We start from the raw sequence: 24,903 nt of genomic DNA on the forward strand, positions 1-24,903 counted from the left end.
AGCAATGAGACAATCCAGAAGGCACTTAGTCCAAGATCATAAAGTCTATGTAAATCATCGAATGTGACTAGCCAATGAGGGAATTACAGCTTCCGGCACTGAATCACTATTGGCCCACGGTACTTATTATTCTTCTTCATCAAGATGCATGACTCTACAACTCCCTGAGGACTGACAAATAGCTGTTCTGCAAATGAGATAACACAGCCAAGGGGCAGGTTAGAATGTGGGATCATTGAAAGGAGGGATCAGGTCCAGGAAACAACCTTAGGTTGTACTAAATAGCATCTTAAAACACATTTAACCAAAACGTACAGAGAGATTTTTTCTGAACCTCAGAGTAACCAAGTTTTTTTGCAGCTCATGACATTTCTATCAGCTGCCCCACACCTGACATCATCAAAGTAACGAAGTGTCTTCTTAACCAGTACTCTTAGCTTAAATTTCCCATATATCTTTTCATTCTTTACCATTTTCTCCCTGCTTCCAGCACTGTGTTACTTTCTTTTAAGTCCCCAAGCCATGCTACTTCGTATGACTAAATCTTCATGCAACATGTCCGAACTTCCATGGAAGTTTTCTTTCAACTTCTCTGCTGCTGGAGTGTTATGGTGATGAAGATCTACTAATAATTATTAGCAAAATGGGATGGCAGGGGAAAAGGTACCGTTGTGAGGGAAACACAAGAAGGAATAACCCCTAGAACAGATATCTTTGTAGTAAAGATATCTGTCGATTTATGATATATTTTACCATAAGATATCTGATTCAACATAAATACGACTGGTAGCAGCATCGTAATTGGGGAAACCCTCACTTAACACTTCTTCTAAACTGGGAAGAATCATGGCCAAGTTCTTTCTGTCAATGACATCCAAGCTCTGAAGCGCTTCCACAGATAGGACCTACTCTGTCCAATTTCTTTCCTGATTGCTGTTCCCAAAATATTAACCAAAACAGCATACTATAGGTCAGGATCTACATTCTCCTATTGCTTAAAATAGTAAACTGTATTTTACTTCAGTAAGGAATATTTAAGGTGAGCAGTACAAAACATAATATTACATTAAATTGTCCAGAGGAAACCATCTGATCACTTGGTTTAGAGTGAAGATGGCCTTAATGGTTCCCTCAGGTTGACTTAAGTTTAGACAACCTTATTCCTCACTCTAGGGTCTGGCCTCCTATTACTTAGAGCATTTTTTCTAGAAAACTTGTCATTGTAAATTCTTCCTCTGCCACTTTGAGAGATACATAATCTTTTTTAAAGCCTGTTGCTAGTTTTACAACCCAGGAATCTTTCTCAAGGACCTCGGAGCCATTCCCTTAAAATGTAATCATCAAGGAAAAGAGTGCCCTATCTCCCAGTCTCTGTTGGGAGGGTGGGAGCCTAATTTGATGGTCTTAATCACAGAGAAAAACATTTGCAAACTCGGGAAATAACTCAGTGTGCTCGACACACATCCCATTGATCAACCTCCCTGCTAACTTCCTCCAGTGTATTTCCACTAGCTCATCCCAGCCCTTTAAACACCCCCTGCCCTTTACTGCAGTAGAGTTGAAGTCAGACTTAGTTCTAGTCTCTCTCTCCTATTGCAATAGCCTTGAATAAAATCTCCCTAGCCTGTTTAACTTCGTATACTGCAATTTTTGCTTTGACAAGGGTTTATCATTTCTATGACTCTGCTCATCATGGAAAAAAGGTAAAAGTTACTTATTTCACAATTAACAAAGGATCCATAATTTCTTCAGGGTATAATGTCTATAAGGCATCTATCGCAAATTGCTGGCAAGCTGTTTGAGAAGTACATATATATTTGTTTATAGGGACCTCTACTGATATTCTTCATCATCATCATTATTCAACAAATAGTTACTGGAAATTATGCCTGGTCCTAGGGCTGCACTGGGAAGCATGCAGACACAATCCCAGCCTGCAGGAAACTTCATTCCAGCATCAGTGTTACAATGGTAGCAGTTTGGAAAGCATTAATATGCTTTTCTCTTTTGCTTTTCTCTTTGCTCTGATCTTTGGAGACATCCCTCTGCTTCGGGTGGGGGGGGGAAATGAGAAGTATATAAGGAAAGCAGAGAGATAGGCCAAGGAAACATTCACCTTCACGCATTAAAAATGATGATTTCACAGCAAGAGATAACCTTTCAGGCTGGGCTGCTGACCAGAGAAAGGATGCCCAGCTTTCCTTGTCTCCCCATTAGTGTATCAAGAGCCAGGCCTGGAGGACTAAACCATGGAGTGTTTATAAGGGAGACCTAGTCAGGACCTGCCCCTTCTGGCCCTGGGGGAAATGTAGTGAGGAGAAGGGAACCAAGAGGCAGGAGGTCAAAACAACTGCCTTGGTCCATTCTTGCTGCTATAACAAAAATACCATAGATTGGGTGGCTTAGATGACAAACATTTAATGCTGACAGTTGTAGAGGCTGGGAAGTCTGAGATAAGGGTGCCAGCACAGTCAGTTTCTGGTGAGAGCTCTCCTCCTGGTTTGCATCCATCCATTTTCTCGTTGCGTCCTCACATAGCAGAGGGAGAGAGAGGAAGCTCTGGTCTCTTCCTCTTACAAGGGCACCAATCCCATTATGGGTGCTCCACTCTCAGGAGCTCATCTAAACCTAACCACTTCTCAAAGGCACAAAACCATCACGCTGGAGGGTAAGGTTTCAACATAGGAATTTTCAGAGGGGCACAAACACGCAGTCCAAACTTACAAGCCAACAGGTGTGCTATCGTTCAAGTGAGGATATACCCAGGACAGGGAGTTCTGGCTTTACTACGTGTGTCAGGCTATGAAGGAGCCACCTTACAGGCTGCCCCGTATTCCAATCCAGGGCCCAGACACACCCTAAAAATTCTGGCAGCACAAAAAGCAGGGTCATTCTGAAGGACGCCTTGAAGACCAGCTGTCCTGGGCCACACGGATCCCTGGCCTGGGGCCAGCTAGAGAGTCAGGCTCAGGGGTCTGCAGACAGCAAAAGCCAGCAAGGGAGAAATAGCAGATGTGTCCCAGAGGTACTGCCGGGGCCCAAAGAACAGACTGCAAGTTCACCAGTTCCAGGCAGGAGAACCACCACAGAGGGCAGAACACTAAACACACAACACCCCTCCCACCCAAAGCCATTTTAGGCAAAAGACCAAGAGAGACTATTGGAGCAAATTTCACTTTCGGCTATTGCCTAAAGGAGCTCTTTAAACTCAACTGTGGCCTTTCAAATGAGATTGGATGAGATGATATAAACTGGACGGGACTAAAAGCAAAATTTTACCCAATAACCCGTCGGGTGGGCTCACGGAGGATCGGGTCATGCAGCCAAAATGAAGGCATCACATTTTCTCTGCAGCGAAACTGATGCCCCTGCACAACAGCCAGGCCTGGCTGCACACGGAGGTACACTTCATCCTTCCAGCAGCCCTCGGACATCAGTGCTCTGCTTGTCCACACTTACAAATGAGGAAAGGAAGGCACAGGATGGATATAAACTTTCCATGCACAGAACTAGTGAGTGGTGCATCAGGACCCAAACCCAGGTCAAGGCTGGGGGCCAGTCTAGAACCCATGCTTATAATCCATACCCCACACGGCCCCTGATCAGAGTACAGTTAAGCAAGAAGCCCAGGTCGTTAAAGCAAAAGGAAGATACCATACAAAGCTTTCATGACAAAGCATCACGCAAAAGTGCTCCACCAGCCAGCGAAGCTACGTGACGTCAAAGTGCCTCGTGTCAGGTGACACAATCTCCCCTCAAAACTAAAAAACAGAAGCAAACAAAAAACACAGCAGCAGCAATAATTAAAGATGAGATGAGAACAGTTAAAGAGAAAAGGCAAGCTGGAAGAGGTTTCCTGTGAGAGCTGCATTTTTAGGGAAAGAAAGGGAGAAGAATGATTTTTCTTTCCATGACTGGATCAAACTCTCAGGTCTGAGTAAAAGAAATGACCTTGAGCCACAGCAGAGAATAATAAAAGGCAGTTTCCAGTAAGCATGCTAGCTCAAATTAATGATTTACTTTTTATTTTTAAACTCAATTCAGTAGAGATTTACATGCATTAGGTTACATTTGAAACTCGACCGTGAAATAATCTTTACATTGTAAATTCTTAATGATCAAAACAGTGTTCTCAGTGATTAAAACATATTAGTAATTAATGAGTAAAGGAGAAAAATTGCAAATATACACGCCTAAAATCTCAAGGCTTTTAAACCATTTGTACAAATGACTGGACATTTTTTACATTTACAAAAAAAAAAACCCTTCATCTTATTCTCATTTTCATCATCAATCCAACAACAAGAATGGTACTTCTCTGCCTCTTCTGTTGCCTTACAAACTAGAAATGTACACAACTACCTTTGATCCCATCAAAGCCAAAGAAAAAAATTGTCCCATAATAATCTGTAACATTAAGAAATAATCCCAAGAACTTTCTTGAGTAAGGTTAATAAAAGGTCAGTGGTTTTGATGATCATTTGTCTTTAAAAAAAATGAAACAGTTTAATAACATATAGTCAGGACACCGTCTTCGAGCTCCACCTAACAACCACGAGTGATGCTCAAACTGCTAACAGGACAAGTGGAACTTACCTAGCCAACTGGATTTGCCTGAACAATTTTTCCTGAGTAATAAGGTTTCAAGAAAGAATTATATCTCATTACATAGAGAAAAAAATTCAACCAGGTATCAGTCCCGTGTATTTTAAGCAATCTTTCCCAATGCTGAGCTTTCCTTAACTTGGATGCTCTTCCCTGGAATAGATTTCCTCCCTATAGAAGGAACCCACAAATGTGTACAAGCCAGCGCTAACTGTGGCTTCCACTGGCCAATGACCAGGACAAGGGCTTCTCAATACACTGGCCTCCCAAGGGCTGATCACACCTAGCCAACTCTCTTGGAGAAGATGAAAAAGTATCCCCTACACTCTCCTTGTCTGTGAGGTCCCATCAGAAGTGACAATGTTTAATGGAAAAAAAAAAAAAGAGAAAGAAAAGGCAATTTGCTGGGGCATCTGATCTATGTAATTTCCTGAGTTGCCAAACATTACTTTTAGTAATTTACTTTATGTTGATCACTGAGATATTCTTTCAATATAAAGGAGCGATATTTGAAATGGTACCTATGTTAATTTTCTACTGCTGAATAACAAATTACAACAAACTTAGTGGCTTAAAGTAACACAAATGTATTATTTCACAGTTTCTGTAGTCCAAGATCCAGTACACTTTAACAAGGTTCTTTGCTCAGGATTTCTGCTAATGGACTAATGTTTGTGTCACCCCAAAATTCATATGTTGAAGCTCTAATCATCAATGTGATGGGACCTCTGGAAGGTAATTAAGATTAGATGGGGTCATGAGGGTGAGGCCCCCACGAAAGTGTTAGAGCCTTGTAAGAAAAAGAAGAGACCAGAGCTCTCTCTTTCTCTGCCGTGTGATTATATAGCAAGAAGGCAGTCCCATGCAAACCAGGAAGAGGGTCTTCACCATACACAGAATCCACCAGCACACTGATCTTGGACTTCCAAGATCTTGAACAGTGAGAAATAAATGTCTGTTGTTTAAGCTACCCAGTCTATGGTATTTTTGTTATAGCAGCCTGAGCTGACCGAGACAGTCTCACAAGGCTGAAATCAACTTGTTAGCCAGGTGCACCCTCATGTGGAGGTTCAATGAGGGAAAGATCCACTTCTAAGCAACATGGGGTTGTTGGCAGAATGCACTGCCTTAGAGCTATAGGACTGAGGTCCTCATTTTCTCGCTAGCTGCCAACTGGGGACCACTCTCAGCTACTTGAGGCTATACTCTAGCCCTTGCCACGTGGCCTCCTCCACAGGTCCCCTCACACTTCAAATCTACCTCTTCAAGAAGGACTTGGTCCCTTTTGAGGGCTTGCCTGATTAAGTCAGGCCCACTCAAGATAATCTCTTTGGATTAACTCAAAGATAACTGATTTGGAGTCTTAATTATATACTGCAAAATCCCTTCACTTTTATCATATAGCATAACCTAGTCATGGTGTTCATAGTCCTGTCCACACTTAAGAAGGAAGGGGGATTATACAGAGTATGTACACCAGGCAGCAGGCATCTGGGGCCATCTCACAATTCTATTCGTTTGGTTTTTCTGGAGAACCCTGACTAATATACCTGTTCATTCTGTGAGTTACAATTCGGGCTCCACAGTATGTCTCTCCAAATTCAATTTGTCCTTTATATTACCCACGTTCATACAAGGGGCAAAAACGGTAACCCCTTGAGGGTTTTTTTAATGGTCATGACATCCTAAAGAGCCCTGGCAGAGCTACAGACCACACAACCTTGAGACTGTACTTGGTTTATTTTAAACAGAAGCCAGTGACTGTCTAGTCCCTCTGATGATACCTTTCTGCAGGCACAATATGTCTTAACCCGATGACATAGAAAGCGGAAGAAAATTTAAAAAACAAGGAATGCTCCTATTGCAGAGGATACAATAATAACTATCATATAGATATTTTTAGCTGCAAATAACCGAAAACCTAACCAAAAGGGGCTTAAACAATAATAAAGACATGTTACTTCACATAACAAGAGACTTGGAGACAGGAGGTCTCCACACTCATAAGGAGTGTGTATTCTTTCCTTCTTTATACTCTGCCATCCTCAGGGTGTTGACTTGGGATGACTCCCTTCATAGTCCCAAGGAGGCTGCATAGATCCAGGCATCATGCAGAGATGACAACATCTAGAAGCACAAAGGGGCTATTCCTTCTCACTTGCCTCTTTCAACATTTTAGAATGGAGGCTGAGGAGATCTACATTCTGCTGTAAAATACAGTGAAAAACACCAATACTTCACAAAGTCTTCCAAAGAAAAGAAGAGGAAACACTTCCAAACTCATTCCACAAGGTCAGTAGCATTCTGATACCAAAATCAGACAAAGATATTACAAGAAAAGAAAACTATAGACCAATATCCCATAGGAATACAGATACAAAAATCCTCAACAAAACGTTAGCAACATATAAAAAGGATTATGCTCCATAACAAAGTGGGATTTATCCCAGGAATGTAAGGTTAGTTGATACGAAAATCAATCAAAGTAATATGCCTTATTAAGAGAATAATGGATAAAAACCATATGATTAGACATGGAAAAGGCATTTGGCAAACCCCAATACCCTTTCATGATAAAAACACTCAATAAAGTAGGAACAGAAGGGAACTTTCTCAACCTGATAAAGGGTATCTCAAAAACCCAGAGTTAACATCATGCTTAATGGTAAAAGACTGAAAACTTTGCCACTAATAGCAGGAACAAGACGAGAAGGCCCCTCTCACCACTTCTATTCAATATTGTACTGGAGGTTCTAGCCAGGGCAATTAGACAAGAAAAAGAAATAAAAAGCATCCACATTAGAAAGAAGTAAAACTTTCTCTCTTTGCAGATCACATATATAGAAAATCTTAAGAAATCCACAAAATAAACTATTAGAGTTAATAAAGAGTTCAGCAAGGCTGTAGGATACAAGGTCAATATACAAAAATCAACTGTATTTCTATACAGGGCAATGAACCATCCAAAAATGAAAATAAGAAAACAATTCCATTTACAATAACATCAAAAACAACAAAATAGGTAGGAGTAAATTTAACAAAAGAAGTGCAAGACATATACAACGGAAACTACAAAGCCTCCTTGGAATAAATTTTTAAAGATCTAAGCACGTGGAAAGATATTTCATGTTCATGGATTGGGAGACGTAATATAGTCAAGGTAGCGGTGATAAGTCAGTTTTATGTGTCAGCTTGACCAGGCTACAGTCCCCAGTTATTCAATCAAACACTAATCAAGGTGTTGCTATGAAGGTATTTTGTAGATGTGGTTATCCTCTACAAACAGCTGACTTTCAGTAAACGAGATTATCTTAAATAATTCAGGTGGGCCTGATTCAATCAGTTGAAAGTTGTAAGCATAGAACTGAGGTGTCCAAGTAGAAGATATTCCACCTGCGGACTTCAATTTCTCCTCATGTCCCAGAGTGCCAGCCTGCTCTTTAGACACCCTGCCCTGCAGACTTCAGACTTGCCTAGCAGGCCCCACAACTGCAGGAGCCAACTTACTGCTGTGTGTGTGTGAGTACGTGTGCGCCTCCTACCAGTTCTGTTTGACTGATAGAACCGTAACTGATATAATGGTTTCAGTCCTCAAATTATCTACAGATTCAACACAATCCCTCTAAAAATCCTTGCTGGCTTTTTTGCAGGAACTGACAAATTGATCCTAAAAATCATATGGAAATTCAAGGGACTCAGAATATCCAAAAAAATAATAAAATCTTAAAAAGAAAAACAAATTTGGAAGGCTCACATTTTCCAATTTCAAAATATACTACAAAGGTACAGTAATCAAGATAGCATGATATTAGCATAAGGATAGCCAGCTAGATCAATGGAAAAGAATTGAGAGTCCAGAAGTAGACCCGTACACTTACGAGCAATTGACTTCCAGCAGAGTACCATGACAATTCAATGGGAAAATTATAGTCTTTTCAACAAATGGTGCTGAGACAATTAGATATTCATACACAGAAGAATGAAGTTGGGGGACCTCTCTGGCGGTCCAGTGGTTAAGACTCCGCGCTTCCACTGCAGGGGGCACAGGTTCGATCCCTGGTCGGGGAACTAAGATATTGCATGCTGCATGGTGCGGCAATATAAACAAATAAATAAATAGAATGAAGTTGGACCTTTGCTTCACACCATATACAAAAATTAGTTCAAAATGAGTCAAAGACCTACATGTAAGAGCTAAAACTATAAAACTCTTAGAAGAAAACAGGTGTAAATTTTTGTGACTTTCAATTAGACAATGGTTTCTCGGATATGACACCAAAAGCACAAGCAATTAAAGAAAAAAAATAGATTGGACTTAATCAAAATCAAAAACTTTTGTGTTCCAAAAGACACTATCAGGAAAGTGAAAAGATACCCCACAGAATGGGAGAAGATATTTGCAAATCATATGTCTGCTGAGGGTCTAGTATACAGAATATATAAAGAAGTCTTACAACTCAACAATAAAAAGCAAATAATTCAATTTAAAAATGGGCAAATGACTTGAATAGACATTTCTCCAAAGAAGATACACAATGGTCAATAAGAAACATGAAAATCTGCTCAACATCATAGTCACCAAGGAAATGCTAACAAAAAGCACAATTAGATACTATTTCATATTCACTAGGATAGCTATAATCAAAAAGATAGACAAAACAAGTGTTGGTGAGGATGCAGAGAAACTGCAACCCTCATACACTGCTGGTGGGAATTAAAATGACAACCACTTTTGAAAACAGTTTGGCAGTTCTTCAAAATTCCACTCCTAGGTATATACCCAAGAGAACTGAAAACACATGTTCACATAAAACCTCGTATAGAAATGTTCATAGCAGCAATGTTCGAATAGCCCCAAAAGGAAAATAACCCAAATGTCCAACTGATGAATGAATAAACAAAATACGGTATAACCTTATAATGGAATATTCTTCCACATAAAAATTAATGAAGTACTGATATATGCAAAAACATGGATGACCTTTGAAAACATCATGCTAAATAAAAGAAGCCACTCACAAAACGCCACCTGTTCTATGATTCCTATTACATGAAATGTCCAGAATAGGCAAAGCCATAGAAACAGAGTAGATTAGTGGTTACCAGGGGCTGAAGGGAGGGGAAGTGGGGAGTGACTGCTAATAGACCAGGTGTTTCTTTTGAGGGTGATGCAAATGTTCTGGGATTACATAATAGTGATAGTTACACAGCTTTGTGAATATACTGAAAATGACTGAATTGGATACTTTTAAAAGGTGAATTTTATCCATAAATTATCTCTCAATTTTTAAAAGAACAGTGAGAATTTGAAGTTCCTAAGAGTGTTCCCCAAAGGCTGTGAAGAGAAAGAGGAAGGAAAAGGAGGAGGGGGGGGGGTGACATGATGAGAAGCATGGGTTTCTCTGGGGGTGGGGTGCAGTGGGTGAGAAAAGTTTGTTTTACAGGAGAACTTATGGAAAGGAATCAGGAATCAAAGACAGAGGTCCAGGAGAAATCAGGAAGGGGCCTCAGGGAAGGAAGGGGGAGTGGAGGGGTTTAAGAGGAAATAAGGGAGAGCAAGGCACTCCACAGAAGGGAGAGGAACCGGGGGAGGGATTTGGTGCCCAAGAGACTCAGCTTGGACAGAAAAACATGTTTGAGGAAGAGAGTTCTTCTGGGCAAAAGAATGAGAGAAACAGAATTATCTTAGGAGCCACCGTGAAGTATATGCTTGGATCCATTTAAGATTCTTCCAAAAACTCTAGTAAGATGGAAACTCCTATTGGGATTCTGCTTCATTAAACACCACATCTCAGGCCACAGATGTGAAAACAAAACTTGTCAGGGATATATTATATCTAAACTATTACGAGTCCAAATTGATGGAATTTTATGGCAAAAATCATTTAGAAACAGATTCTTTACTCACTGCTCTTCCAAAAGGTGAGCAAATCAATCTCACTTCCTAGATGTGTCAGATTGGCAAAATTACAAAACAAGAAATACAGATGAACTGACTCCCTGACAGGCCTGAATGGAAATACAAGCCACTGCTTCTCCATCCTAAATTCATTGCGTTTCAATCCACTATTTCTTTAAAGTTGCTCAGTACAATGTTGGACATGATTCCTCAAAGTCTCAAAGCCCTGCACATTCAACATCAATTTAAAAAAGATGTAAGACATTGGCATTTTTCTTTTTCTGTATTCAAAATATAGAATTTATGCTCCTGTAATCAGAGGATGTAAAAAACTGCTGTTTGGGGCTTCCCTGGTGGCGCAGTGGTTGAGAGTCCGCCTCCCGATGCAGGGGATGTGAGTTCGTGCCCCGGTCCGGGAAGATCCCACATGCCGCGGAGCGACTGGGCCCGTGAGCCATGGCCGCTGAGCCTGTGCGTCCAGAGCCTGTGCTCCGCAACAGAAGAGGCCCACACAAAAAAAAAACAAAAAAAAAACTGCTGTTTTGTAGTCATGGCATCAATCATGAGAATTTACAATTTTGTGTGCGAGGATTTCTCATATTTGATAAATGACTTCATTATTGTGTACTACTGGTTATTTGCTTTTCAGATACATTACAATTGTTGGAAACATCCATTAGCCAGTACTTATCCATATTTTAGGGATTGATTAAAGTGAATCAGTGTTTGGGGAACATAGAGGAACCACTTGTGCTCTGAAGACAATGAAGACATCCTGTAGGTACTTGGGGAAGAGAACAATAAACAAGAATCTGGGGGGCTTCCCTGGTGGCACAGTAGTTGAGAGTCCACCTGCCAATGCAGGGGACGCAGGTTCGTGCCCCTGTCTGGAGAGGCCACAACAATGAGAAGCCCACATACCGCAAAAAAAAAAAAAAAAAAAAAAAAAAAAAAGAATCTGGGGCCACCTATCACTGTCATTTGTTTTCTACAGGTTTACCAGTAAGCTCTTCACTTTTACCATGAAAGTAGCTCAGAAAGCAAAACAAGTCAAGGGGAGAGTACAGACGCAATCTAATGTTATAATACAAGACCACCACTTAGACTGTGTCTGTAGTTCTTCTTTGCTTTTGGTTTCCATCTTAAGTTTTTAACTGGGGTCAGCAAACTTTTTCCATTTATTCATACTAAATATTTCAGCTTTGCAGGCCTGAGGGTCTTTGTTGCAACAATTCAATCAGCCTTTGTAAGAACAAAGCAGCCACAGACATTGTGTAAATGGATGGGTTTAGCTGCGTTCTCATAAAACATTTACCAAAAAACGAGCATCAGGCCAGATTTGGTCCATGGGCCATATTTTGTCAACCACTGGTTTACACTATACTAGAATCAAAAGATTTATGCTTTACAATTGATATGACTGTTGTGAATGATTATATTTCATATTTCTCCTACTTCAGGCAAACCGTGTATTTTTTTTTTCTCTTTGCACGTTGCCAAATTACATGGCAATGTTATGTCACAGATTTGGAGGTGCCACATTTTAATGGGAAGCGAACATGGTGATATGGAGACAGATACACATCAATCCAAGTCTCTCCAACTCTATACTACGGCCTTTCTCCATCCCTCCTAGCTGCAGACACACAGTTGAGCTCCCAAGAATACGAGATGATTGGGAAGAGCAGAACAACCCTTGGGTAGAAGCTGCGAAGTGATTATAAAAACCCTCTGCTTCTCTCCCACAGTCCTTAACTTCCTTCCCTCTTCTCCTTTTGGAGTAGGATTTTGCATGGTAAGATTGGAGGAGGCGTGTTCTGAAATTAGGTGTGCTTTTGATGGGGAGCCAAGGCAGGGCCCCAGGGGTGTGAAGTGCTGCAGTGGCTTCCTCGGTGTGATAGCAGGTCACAGGTCCCTCCCTGTCTGCAATGCCCTTTGGTGTGTGCTCACCCCGCCTCCCCCTGATTATAGATGCTGGAGAGGCTGCTTGTTTCCTTGAAGTCTTCTTATCCTAATTCTAACACGTTCTCTGTTTCTCCATGATCCACTCCAAAAATCTCACCTCAAAGGATCAGTCCAGCAGAGTGGGGACTGCATTGCCCTGGCCACTCCCGTTCCAACCCATGCAGCTCTAGACAGCCCCAGAACTCCTAGCGCCTACTCTGCAAGCTTTCATATAAAAGGACCCCCTGCTTTGTCCTGATCTTTGATCTCTCTCCAGAAAATGTAGCTGTGACTCCCATTTCCACTGCTGTGTATCACTGTGGTGCTCTGGCTGGAGAAGCCCCTAATTTTTCAACAGGGAAACCACCTTGCATATTAAGTTCAACCTTCACATTATCCCAGGCAGCCCAAGGTGTGCACAAATAACTTGTTATTAATAAAAATTTAACAGCTCTGATGTAAAATTATTCTTTCAATAATTTAGAGTAGATTTAATGTGACTCCTGAAATAATGTCACTTTTTTAAATCAAGAAATAATGATGTACTTTTCCAATTAAGAAAAAAAAAAGTTGGCTTAAGATGAAGGAGACATAGTTAACTACTGTCCCACCACTCACACCCAAAAGCCCATGATACAGTTGACAGTTGTGGAAACTACAATTTATACTGCTCACGAGGTGTGGTTTCACAGTTTCTGTTGTTCTCTTTTGAATTTCACTCAGGGATATATTTTCAGTAAGAAAGACATCAAGGACAAGCAAAGAATGTGTCAGCAGTCTCTGCATCACCAGGGAACAGAATGCTACCACGCCCCTCCTCAGTCAGCGTGCTAGAGAAATCTGCAAGCTGGCTGTATTCAGTATTCTTTATTTTTTTCCAATTTACTTTCAAATTATTTCAAATTTACTCTCAGGCACGTATCACCAAAAAAAAAAAAAATCAAACAGCTTGAATATGACTGTGTCCCTTATAAGCAGGGAAAGCCACCTGCAGCTCAAGGCCATCACGTGATCTCTCCCTACTAATAGCATTCAAATATCTGTGAATTCCATTTATCGTGACTTTTAACAAAATGGTCTTTATTTAAACGTATTTATTGTAGCACGTGCCTACTGAATTATCTGAGGAATACAGAAGGAGAACAAAATCAATACTCATTTTTTTTTAAATCTGTACCATAAAATACACTTTTAAATAATTTTCAATAATCACATTAACAGTTTTTTGCAAAGTGAACAGTTTTTGAGATCATCACATGGCTGCTTTATTTAACATGTGGATAAATGTATTTATAAAAGTCACCCAAAAAAGCACAGTGTCATTTGCCTTATTTCCCTGCAAGATTTCTTTGTATTTTCCAAAAATCTGAGTCCACTCATGGGATGTGTCATTATATCAGATGTATATATAGCTATATAGCCTGGATGTGAATGTCATCCATTATATGTGTGGTGGGTTGAAGGGTGTTGAAAGGGATCAGAATATGCCACCCCAAAACACGCCACTTTGGCATAAGGACTCTTTTGCGCTGAAGGCAACTGAGACACAGCAGGTGCAGGAGGAACTCTCTGCCCTCCTCCTTTTTGCCTAAAATCAGGGCATAAACTTCCATTTGTTAAGGTGTCCTCCCCTGTCCCCACACCAGGAAGAGAACAACTCTTAATCCCCAGAGATTCCTATCACTGGAGATTGCCAACTTGGTCTGCATAACAAACCTTACTAAACAGCCCTTATCTTCCATTAGTTTCCCCAAACATTCACCTTCCCACAATTTACCCTCCCCCCAGAAGTACAAACCCCTTTTCCTTTGTCTAGTCTTTTCTCTACAGTATATCACCTTTTTTAAAAAAAAAAATGACATATAAGCTCTGAAACCTAACTACATTTTGGAGTTTTCATTTCTTTTCTGTGTGGCCCTTATGTTAGGGAAAACACTGACTGAAACCGCCTGCCCTGGCCAGGCAAAGACAGCAACAATTTGCATGAGTTATTTTATGACAGGAGATCCTAGCCAGAACACGGAACTCACAAGCCAACACAAACGGGAAGAATACGGGAAAGGGCAAAAGAAGAGAGGAGAAGCCAGTGCATATGTCCTACCAACCTCCCAGAATCCTTCTCACTGGAATCCATCTTGGCTGAGCAGTTGTGTGTGCCACCAGAAAGGACCCTGAGCCAGAATGATTGGCCAGAGGCAACCCAGAAACTAATCCCGTCACCATAAAACCTGAGACTTCGAGCCACGCGGCAGAGCTATCCGCCTAGGTTCCCTCACCCTGCTGCTCTCCTCCCGGGCGCCCCTTCCCAATAAAGTCTCTTGCTTCGTCAGCACGTGTGAATTCTCAGACAATTCGTTTCTGAGTGTTAGACAAGAGCCCATTCTTGGGCCCTGGAAGGGGTCCCCCTTCCTGCAACACTCACATGCATGCAAAGTAAATCTTTCTCCTCTTGGTCTGTCTATTGCCAGTTCATTTGCAAGCCCCAGCCACTGAACCTAAGAGAGTAGAGGAAACGTTCTTCCCTCCTCTACCGTGTCCTCACCACACCCTCATAAGAAAGGTCCAAGTCCTAAGCACCAGTACCCATGAATATGACCTTACGGGGTTTTTATAGATGTAATTATGTGAAGGATCTCAAGAGGAGATCACCCTAGATTAACCAGGTGTACCCTCAATCCAATGCCGAGTCCTTTTAATGGAAAAGAAGCAGAAGCAGATACACAGAGAGACACAGGAAGGTGATGCTGGCCCTAGCGGCAGAGATTAAGGTGACGCTGCTACAAGCCAGGGAACCCCAAGGATTGCCAGCAACCGCAGAAGCAAGGAGAGAGACCTGGAACAGATTCTGCCCTAGAGCCTCCAGAAGAAACCAACTCTGCTGACACCTTGATTTCAGACTTCCAGCCTCCAGGACTCCTTCCTTCCTCCAGGACTTCCGACTTCCAGCCTCCAGGACTCCTTCCTTCCTCCAGGACTTCCGACTGCCAGCCTCCAGGACTCCTTCATTCCTCCAGGACTTCCGACTGCCAGCCTCCAATATTCTTTATTGAGAGAATAAAATTCTATTGTTTTTAAGCCACCGAGTTTGTGGTAATTTGTTACAGCAGCCACGGGAAACTAAAACATATGTGTCGGGGCAAGAAAAAAAAAAAGTGTTGCCACAGCACAGATCATACTTGCTCTAGGTTTTAAGGGAGGGAAAGAACATTATTGTCAGTCCAGGCCCTGGGAGGAGAGCGGATGTATTAGGGCCAAAAGAGCTTGTCTGCGGTTGGAGCAAGCCCGGTGTGATACCGAATACCAGGTACCAAATACCTGGTAAAGTGAGCGCAAGATACCAGGTAAAGAACTAAGCCTTGCTCAAAACCAGTTCCCAGGAGACGGAACTCTCCAACAGAACCACCAAAGGAAGCACATATTTGATTAGATCTAGGGCAGGAGTCAACAGACTTTTTCTGTAAAGGGCCAGACAGTAAATATTTTCAGCTTTGTGAGCCATTTGTGAGCCATCGGGTCTCTGTCACAACTACTCAGCTCCGCTGTTGTAAACTCTGCCATAGACAATCGGTAAACAAAGAGATCCAGCTGTGTTACAATAAAACTTCGTTAACATACCCCTGGGTATATACCCAAAGAAAGTGAAAGGAGATGTTCAAACAGATACTTTCATATCCAAGTTCATAGCAGAGTTACTCACAAGAGCCAAGAGGTAGAAACAGCCCAAGTGTCCATCAATTGACTAACAGATACACGAAATATGGTATATACGGACAGCAGAATATTATTCAGCCATAAAAAAGAAGGCAATCCTGTCACATACTACAACATGGAGGAGCCTTAAGGACACGATGCTGAGTGAAATAAGTCAGACACAGAAGGACAAATACTGCTTGATTCTACTTACATGAGGTATCAAGGAGTCGGACTCTTAGAAACAGAAGTAGCATGGTGGTTCCAGAGGCAGAGGGGAGAGGGTAAAGGGGAGGTGTTATTCAACGGATACAGAGTTTCAGGTCTGCAAGATGAAAACGTTCTAGAAATCTGTTGCAAGACACTAAATATAGGAAACACTACTGACCGTACATTTTAAAATGGTTAAGATGGTAAATTTTATGTTATGTTTTTACCACAATAAAAAAAAAGCAATGATGCAAGGTGAGTTAAGTTCTGAAGATCTAATGTATAACACTGTGACCACAGCTAACAATACTGTATGTGTTTTTCAAATTTGCTAAGAGGATGGGGCTTCCCTGGTGGCGCAGTGGTTGAGAGTCCGCCTGCCGATGCAGGGGATGCGGGTTCGTGCCCCGGTCCGGCGGGATCCCACATGCCACGGAGCGGCTGGGCCCGTAAGCCATGGCCGCTGAGCCTGCACGTCCGGAGCCTGTGCTCCGTAACGGGAGAGGCCACAACAGTGAGTAGGCCCACATACCGGAAAAAAAAAAAAAAGAAAAAAAAAATTGCTAAGAGGGTAGACCTTAAGTGTCCTCACCACTAAAAACAAACATAATAATTTTAATTTTTAAAAAGATGGTAACTACGTGAGGCGATGGATATGTTAAATAGCTTGATTGTGGTGATTCTTTCATAATGTATATCAAAATCATCAAGTTGTACACCTTAAACACATACAATGTTTAATTGTCAATTATACCTCAATTAAGCAGGGGGAGCAATGAAGTACTGACATATGCTAGAACAGATGAACCTCAAAAACATTATGCCAACTGAAATAAACCAAGACACAAAAAGACAAATGTTATATGATTCCACTTCTATGAAATATCTAGAATAGAAAATTACAGAGACATAAAGTAGATGAAAGGTTACCAGGTGTGGGGGCGGTGGGGGGCGGGAGGGAATGGGGACTTATTGTTTAATGGGTACAGAATTTCTGTTGGGGTGATAGAAAATGTTTGGAAATAGATAATGGTGATGGCCACACAACACTGTACGCAATGTCATTGAATATACACTTAAAAATGGTTAAATGGCAAATTTTATTATGTTATACCTATTTTACCACAATTTTTTAGAAGTCTGCATTTAGAAAAAAAATTTTATTTACAAAAATAGGGGCTGGCTGACCCCTGATCCAGAGTTTTCTGTAAAATGTGTTCTTCAATCTAACACTCTCCCAACTGTAACATGTGTTCTATAACATGTGTGTGTTATGACTCCAGAATTATCCCCGTGTCACAGATTCGAGGTGGGAAGCTCTGTGGTCCCCGTCATTGGTCTGTGCCATTTCCTCATAGGTACATACTTATACACATGTGGAACATGGAGAAAGGCAAATTTATGTTGGGTTGTGTGACCTTAAAAAGCCTCCAAACTATGTCATTTACACTCTGCTGTGTACCTAAGAGGGACTGTCTGATGCAGTATGAAGACTTATGGGTTGGGAGACCTGTCACCATTCACTTCCTGGCCCTCAGATGCATCATTTCTGCTCTCTGGGACTCAGTTTGATCAGACGATTATCATTTGCTGGTTACATGATATCCTGCACCAGAGAAGCACGCAGCCTCCAACGGAGCCCGCGTGAGAGGGCATCCCAGCATCCCAAGCATGGCTGCCACCATCCTTAGGAATATTTTTATCCAGAAGAATAAACATCCTAGTAGAAGGAGACATGAAACGCGAAGCTTGAAGTCATAATTCAATGTATAAGAACCCGCAAAGCGGTGCAGGTTTATTAGATGGCTAATAAAAATAAATCATGGTCATGTTTTTAAAATGACTTCTCATGTGTTGTGGTTACTTCTCGGCATACTGTAAATTAGCTGTGAAGGGCTACTTCCTGCCGGGATTTTTTTTGTCCCTCAAATATAAGGGTTATAAGGCTAAAGAATGCAGACACGCATCATGTCTGCAGAAATCGTAAAAAAAGATCAAATGTGATATTTTCTTTCAACATGGACAATGGCTTTGAGATTTTCCATTCAGGCAGCCTTGAACACAGCCTCCAGCATTTGCCAATTACTCCTGACAAATACCATTTGGGCCTGAGTGATGTTGTAAGTGAAATAAAACAGTGGGAGGAAAAAAACCAGAGCATGATAAAAGGCATTTTTTTTGGTCTGCTGAGAACTTACTGTAAGTTATACATTCACAGGGGAAGGTCTCGCTTCCTGCCAGTGACAGGCCCCATGTGATCGAGAGTTCTAAGGTGACTTTTGTTTGACAGTAATAGGAAGAGAAGACAAAACTCAGTTTTCGTGTCCCTTAAAAGGGAGTCAGCTCTTTTTTTCCCCTCACGAAGAAAAATATGTCTATAAACAAAGGAAAGGACACCAGGCACTGCCCCCACCCCATTCTGCACAATGTGAGCTAATGGGTGAGAACAATGCCGTGAAATCAACCTGGCCAGAATGCCCTGGGCTGCCAGCACCTCCGACTCGCTGGGATCTGAGCTTGGGGCATGTCAGAACCTGCAGGGAACCCAGGCCACAAGAAAGAAAGGCACAGCCAGCACTCAGAGTGAAGCTGTCTGATCCTTCCCACGGCCCATCTCTCCCGAAATCTCCTCCGCTTCTGCGGTCTTTCTGTCCCAGAACCCATGGGTGGCCTCAGATAAGCGAAGACCAAATCCATCCCCACCACCACCACTGCCTCATTCTTCAAGGCTCCAAGGAAACTCATCCCTACACTCAACCTTAGTGCTGGAGGGAGTCAGAAAGCAGCTCATGGAAATGACCAGAAAGAAGCTGTAGGTGTATGAAGGCTCCTTTATACTCCTAAGTTAACACCATGGCCGGGTCTGAAAGCCCCTGGACTCTTCCACTCGAGGTCCACCAGCCCCCATGCATTTGCAGCGGCTCAGGGAATTCAGAACCACACCGCTGCACGGGGATCTATTTTTTTCCCCGTGAATGTGAACCTCAGAAATGGATGTTAGGAAGACTGGGGTTCCACAGCTGACTGCCCAGCAGCCGCAGCAAGGGGTGGGGGCAAGGAGCTGGGTGGCTTCCGTCAGGCCACCTCCCCTGGCACTTCCGAGGAATTTGGGAACAGCCGTCCCCCAAAGTCAAAGGGGCAAAACTATGATAATCGCCAAGGATCTGGCCACGTGGATCCTCCCAGCAGAGCTCCAGGGCCCCGCGAACAGCGCCCTCATGTCAAGGATGGGCGTCCCCCAACTGCGCCAGATGGCTTGCTGATGGTCCGACCGACTGGTCCAGGAGACTGGGAATTCTCTACCGCAATGGCTTGGACCCCAGAGCCAGTCACACTTCTGCGGGACTGCTTCTCTAGCTCCCAGTAGGTTCAGGGCAGGGCCTGAGACTCTGCTTTTCTCACAAGCTCCTGGTACTGTTGATTCTGTTGATCTCCAGACCAGCTTTTAAGGGTTCTAGGGCCAGCCACCCCCATAAAAGATGCTGACAGTGCTTCGTTAGCTTTCTGAGGGACATTTTCAGTGGCAGTGGCCTCCCCCGTAGACTCCTGCCACCAGCAAACTATAAAAGAAAGATGATGAATTCTAACAGCTGCTCACTGCCAAGATTTTGCTCCTACGGGTATCAGAAACACTGCCTTGTAAATAGACAGAATATTTCCTTTTTCATAAAATTTCTGCTGATGGCTGTGTCCATGTGTGCCACGGCTCCCAACCTGGGCTACGGTGTGGTCCCCTGGCCTGAATATTGAACCATAACAATCACAAAGAGCTCATTATCCCAACATGAATACTCTGAAGCAGGATCTGTTTCCCAAACAGCCAGCCACCACCAGTAAGGCAACTCCAATCAGAGAAACTGTCATCTGTAGTTTACTCCTCCAAGTAAGGGGAAAAACTTCAATACCATAGTAAGGGCCTCATCCAGGTCTTGCTACCACGCTCTAGATGAAATGCCCAAGAGAAAGCAAACACCCACTTAAGACAAGGCTGGGATGTGTATAAATAGCAAGAGGTGTGGAAGGGGAAAAGAGTGAGAAGGGAGAAACCGTGATCAGAGCTCCCCTATCTGCAAGTTGAATTCATCTTGATGGAAGGACAGATCACAGAGGCACTGGGAAAGTCCAGCGGACCAAAGAGATCGTTTCAAAGGAGCCCACCCCCACCCCCACCCCCCCGCCACTGTGCAGTCACTAGGTGATGTGTGCTGGGTCACGTCACTGCCCCAGCCATGTGGGATCTGGAGCCTGTCAGTCACCTGTAGACAGAGCAGTCCAAGGACACCCTGGTGTCGTTTTCACTCTACTTTGAAGCTCTGTCCTCAGATCAAACGCACGCCTCTAACAACAGACAGGCAGCCCTCCCGTTGGTTGGGAAGAAGTGGCTCCTTTCCAGCTCTCCACCAAATGGACCACTTTCTAATTCTAGAAGCCTCTGGCAGAAGAGGGGTCACAAGAGTAGCCCCCCTTTCTTTGTGTGGGTGGTCAGTTTAAACTCCAAAGCGACCCTTGCTCTTTTTGCTTGTAAGTCAGGACCTGTCTCCCTGCTCCCAGTGATAGAAATTAAATAGAATAGAAGAAATTAAAAGCTGCTAGCCGGTGTGAAAAATGAATTAAAACCTGCTACCTGGTGTGAAAACTTCTGGCCAGGTCCCTTCTCTGTCAGCCATCACCTTGAACTAGTATTTATCGGTCTGCGTTTCTCACTCAAGGAGATCCAACGGCCCACAAGAGAATATGAAGTCTGCATTTTATCCCAGTAGCAACACATAGAGTTCTTGTTTGCCTTGTCTGGGTCCTAACATCTGAAAAAAAAAAAAATGACACTCCCTGTTGCCTGATTTTGACGGTAGCCTCAAGGACCTCAGTATGCATCCTCAGCCCAGCGGTCTTCTTGCGCCATCCAGTGTTCAAAGATGGAAGTGTCTCAAGCTCACTGCAGAGTCCCACAGATTCAGAGATCCATTTCTTATTTTTCAGGCATCAACCATAACACTTGGGACACTCACAGGTGTCTTGTAAAAAGAACTAAAAAGTACTGAGCCCCTGCTGTGGTCTGGCCACTTATATTTCACTGTCCTGGCTGAAATGAATGTTAAAGCACTTGTACTTTGGATTAATCTGTACTCAGCAGGGATTGGTACTATTTTAGAAATTATTTAGGCAGCATAAACTTGTTCAGTGGAACAGCAACTGGCATTCTCTCTCCTGTCTCCCAAAACTATTGTAACTGTAGGCTTGAAAATCCAGAATGTTCCAGCTGGGAGAAGTTAAAGGAGCTTCCTATAGCCCAGAGACTCAGAAAAGAAACTCTGGTGAAGAGCAAAGTCACCTGGGAGCTTTAGGACCCCCAGGATGTTGGCACACCCCAGACCAATTAAATCAGACCCTCGGGATGGGACTCCGGCCTCTGCAGTTTTTAAAGCTCTGCAGGTGAGAGGGAGGTGACATCAGCAAGGTGGAGGGCTAGGAGGTCCCAATGTTCACCTCCTCACAAAGACAGTGAACAACTGCAAACCAACAGAAACAGCTCAGGGAAAGCTCTGGAATCCAATGAAGAAGCATCAAAAATCCTGCAGAGCTCAAAAACCGAGGGTGGCCATGTAAAAAAGTGCAGGAAGCATCTGACCTGTGTTACCCCAGCCTCAAGCCAAGAGCGTCTGAGTGCCAGGGAGATGACCCCCAGAGGAATTCCACCTCCTGGAGAAAAGGAAAGCAGAAGCTCCAGCAAGCCTCACCACTGTGCACGTCTGCAGCCTTTGCTACTGAGGTCTCCCCCGGTCTACACCAACGCTGATCCCAGCTGACGGAGCTGCCCCGAGTGCCCACCACCATGTCCCCTCCCTAGGGCTGGAGCTGTCACCGTCCGCAGAGGCCCCAGGCACTGCCGCGCCCCACTCTCTGGGATCAGGACCTCACAGCGCATCATCATATACGTGATGGGAGCCACGGCTGCCCGGAGCCCTGCTCTCAGTCTCAGGTCACAGCTTTGTGCCACCATTGCCAGGGCAGCCTCTGCTGCCCTGAGCCCCACCCTCTGGGTCCCAGGTCACACTCTGACCATTACCAGTACCACACTGTTACTGCCCTGAGCCTCACACCCAGCTCCCAGGTCTTGGCTCTGAATCATCACTGATGGGGCTGCCCTGAGCCCCAACCCCACGACTCAGGCCACCACTCGGAACCATCATTGCCAAAACACACTATCAGTGCTCCCAGCCCTGCCCCTCGGTCCCAGGTCAAAGCTCTGAACTGTCATTGCCAGAGGCACTGCCACTGCCCTGAGCCCTGATCCTAACACAAGGTTTTAACAAGCCACCACCAGGTAGGTGCTACTACCGTCCTACAACTGCCCCCTGGGGTCAAAGGTGGGACTTCAACCCACCATCTGCAGGCTGTGCTGCTACTGCCCCCTGCCCCCTGGGGCCGAGGACCAAGCCATTGCTGCACCTTGTCACCCCAGGGTCTGTGCCACTGCTGCATCACCACCCCCCGCCAGCCAGAGTCACTGTGGTGAGACCCAGAGACCCAGACCTTGGTTCCACAGGCCATCTGTACATGCTCACGCTTTAGACACAAGTGATGCTGCCTCAGCAAGTGGTCCCAGGACTCCAGCTCCACTTCTACTGTTTGTCAGCACAACAGACCACAGCCAAGAGGGAAACCATTGGCTAGAACTTGCTCCCATGGGAAAAGCAGAAGACCCCAGCAACCTTCACCTCCGAAGTACCCAAAAGCCTTGTTGCCACTCCTACCCATAGGACCTTGGCAGTCTTGGCCACAGAATATTCCAGCAGTCTGCACCTACAATGACCTCAACTGACAGAGCCGCATGGAGACTATGCTGCTGTGCCTTCCAAGAATGAAAGACACTGTATCCCACCAGGCTAGTACCCTTGCAACCACATTTAGGTGAAAGTCTTTTCCCACTGAAGCCAGTCCAAAAAGTGAACGCATCCTCAAATGCACAGACATCAATGCAAAGCCATCAGAAATATGAAAAAGCAAAAAAATATATATATATATATGAAAAAGGAAACATGACACCATCAAAGGAACATGATGATTTTCCAGTAACCAATCCCAAAGAAATGGAGATCTGCGAGTTACCAAAAAAAGAATTCAAAATAATTATTTTAGGGCTTCCCTGGTGGCGCAGTGGTTGAGAGTCCGCCTGCCGATGCAGGGGACACGGGTTCGTGCCCCAGTCCGGGAAGATCCCACATGCCGCGGAGCGGCTGGGCCCGTGAGCCATGGCCGCTGAGCCTGCGCGTCCGGAGCCTGTGCTCCGCAACGGGAGAGGCCACAGCAGTGAGAGGCCCGCGTACCGCAAAAAAATAAATAAATAAATAATTATTATTTTAGGAAGTTCAGCAGGATTTAGGAGAACACAACTTAACGAATTCAGGAAAACAATAAATGAAAAAAATAAGTTCAACAGACAGAAATCATTTTTAAAAAGAACCAAACAAACTCTGAAGCTGAAGACCACAATGAATGGAATGAAGAAATGCGATAGAGAGCTGTTGAAGTTCTCAGGCAGAATAAAGAATCTGTGAACTGGGACTTCCCTGGTGGCGCAGTGGTTAAGAATCCACCTGCCAATGCAGGGGACACGGGTTCGATCCCTGATCCAGGAAGACCCCACATGGCACGGAGCAACTAAGCCCATGCGCCACAAGTACTGAGCCTGCACTCTAGAGCCCACAAGCCACAACTACTGAGCCTGCATGCTGCAACTACTGAAGCCCACAAGCCTAGAGCCCGTGCTCCGCAACAAGAGAAGCCACCGCAGTGAGAAGCCCGCGCACAGCAACGAAGAGTAGCCCCCGCTCTCCGCAACCCGAGAAAGCCCGTGCACAGCAACAAAGACCCAATGCAGCCAAAGATAAAATTTTAAAAAGTGAAAAAAAAAAAAGAATCTGTGAACTCCAAGATAGATTTGTTGATATTATCCAGACAGAGGAGAAAAAAATTAGATTGAAAAAGACTGAAGAAAACTTATGTGAATTATGGGATACTATCAAACAAAACAAAACAAAACAAAAGAAGAGAGAAAGAAAAGGACAGAAACATATTTAAAGAAATCATAGCTGAAAAATTCCTAAATCTGGGGAGAGACATGGCCATCCAGGTACATAAAACCCAAAGGTCCCCAAATAGATATAACCCAAAGAGATATTCACCAAGATACATTATAATTAACCTCTCAAAAATCAAAGACAAAGAGAGAAATTTTAAAACAGAAAGAGAAAAGGGACTCATCACATACAAGGGAATCCCAATAAGGCTATCAGCAAATTTCTCAGCAGAAACCGTGCAGGCCAGAAGAGGGGATGACACATTCAAAATGCTCAAGGAAATAAACTATTCACCAAGAATACTTTATCTAGCATAACTGTACTTCATTAGTGAAGGAGAAATAAAGACTTTCCCAGAAAAACAAAAGCTGAGGGAATTTATCAGCACTAGACCTGCCTTACAAGAAATGCTAAGGGGAGTTCTTCAAGCTGAAACAAAAAGACACTAATTAGTAACATGAAAACATGGAAGTATCA

General features: G+C 43.5%; 1 protein-coding gene across 7 annotated transcripts in view; it reads right to left on the reverse strand.

Moving 5' to 3' along the window:
- The window catches only part of SETD4 (SET domain containing 4), a 282,732-nt gene that overhangs the window by 221,812 nt on the left and 36,017 nt on the right, over positions 1 to 24,903 (reverse strand). Inside the window, exons 12-13 of one of the 7 annotated variants that reach the window (XR_007477399.1) lie at positions 20,973 to 21,150; positions 13,301 to 15,489 (exon numbers count right to left, since the gene is read on the reverse strand). The exons of 3 other annotated variants lie outside the window; for them this stretch is intronic. The gene's annotated coding sequence lies outside the window, so the exon portion shown is untranslated. Of the gene's footprint in view, positions 1 to 13,300; positions 15,490 to 17,360; positions 18,069 to 20,972; positions 21,151 to 21,974; positions 22,046 to 24,903 lie in introns of those variants that run through there. 3 more of the 7 variants (XR_007477400.1, XM_033418251.2, XM_033418252.2) reach the window with 3 other exon arrangements.

Source organism: Orcinus orca, chromosome 5 (assembly GCF_937001465.1).
Source record: "Orcinus orca chromosome 5, mOrcOrc1.1, whole genome shotgun sequence".
In the NCBI taxonomy this organism is placed as follows: domain Eukaryota; kingdom Metazoa; phylum Chordata; class Mammalia; order Artiodactyla; family Delphinidae; genus Orcinus; species Orcinus orca.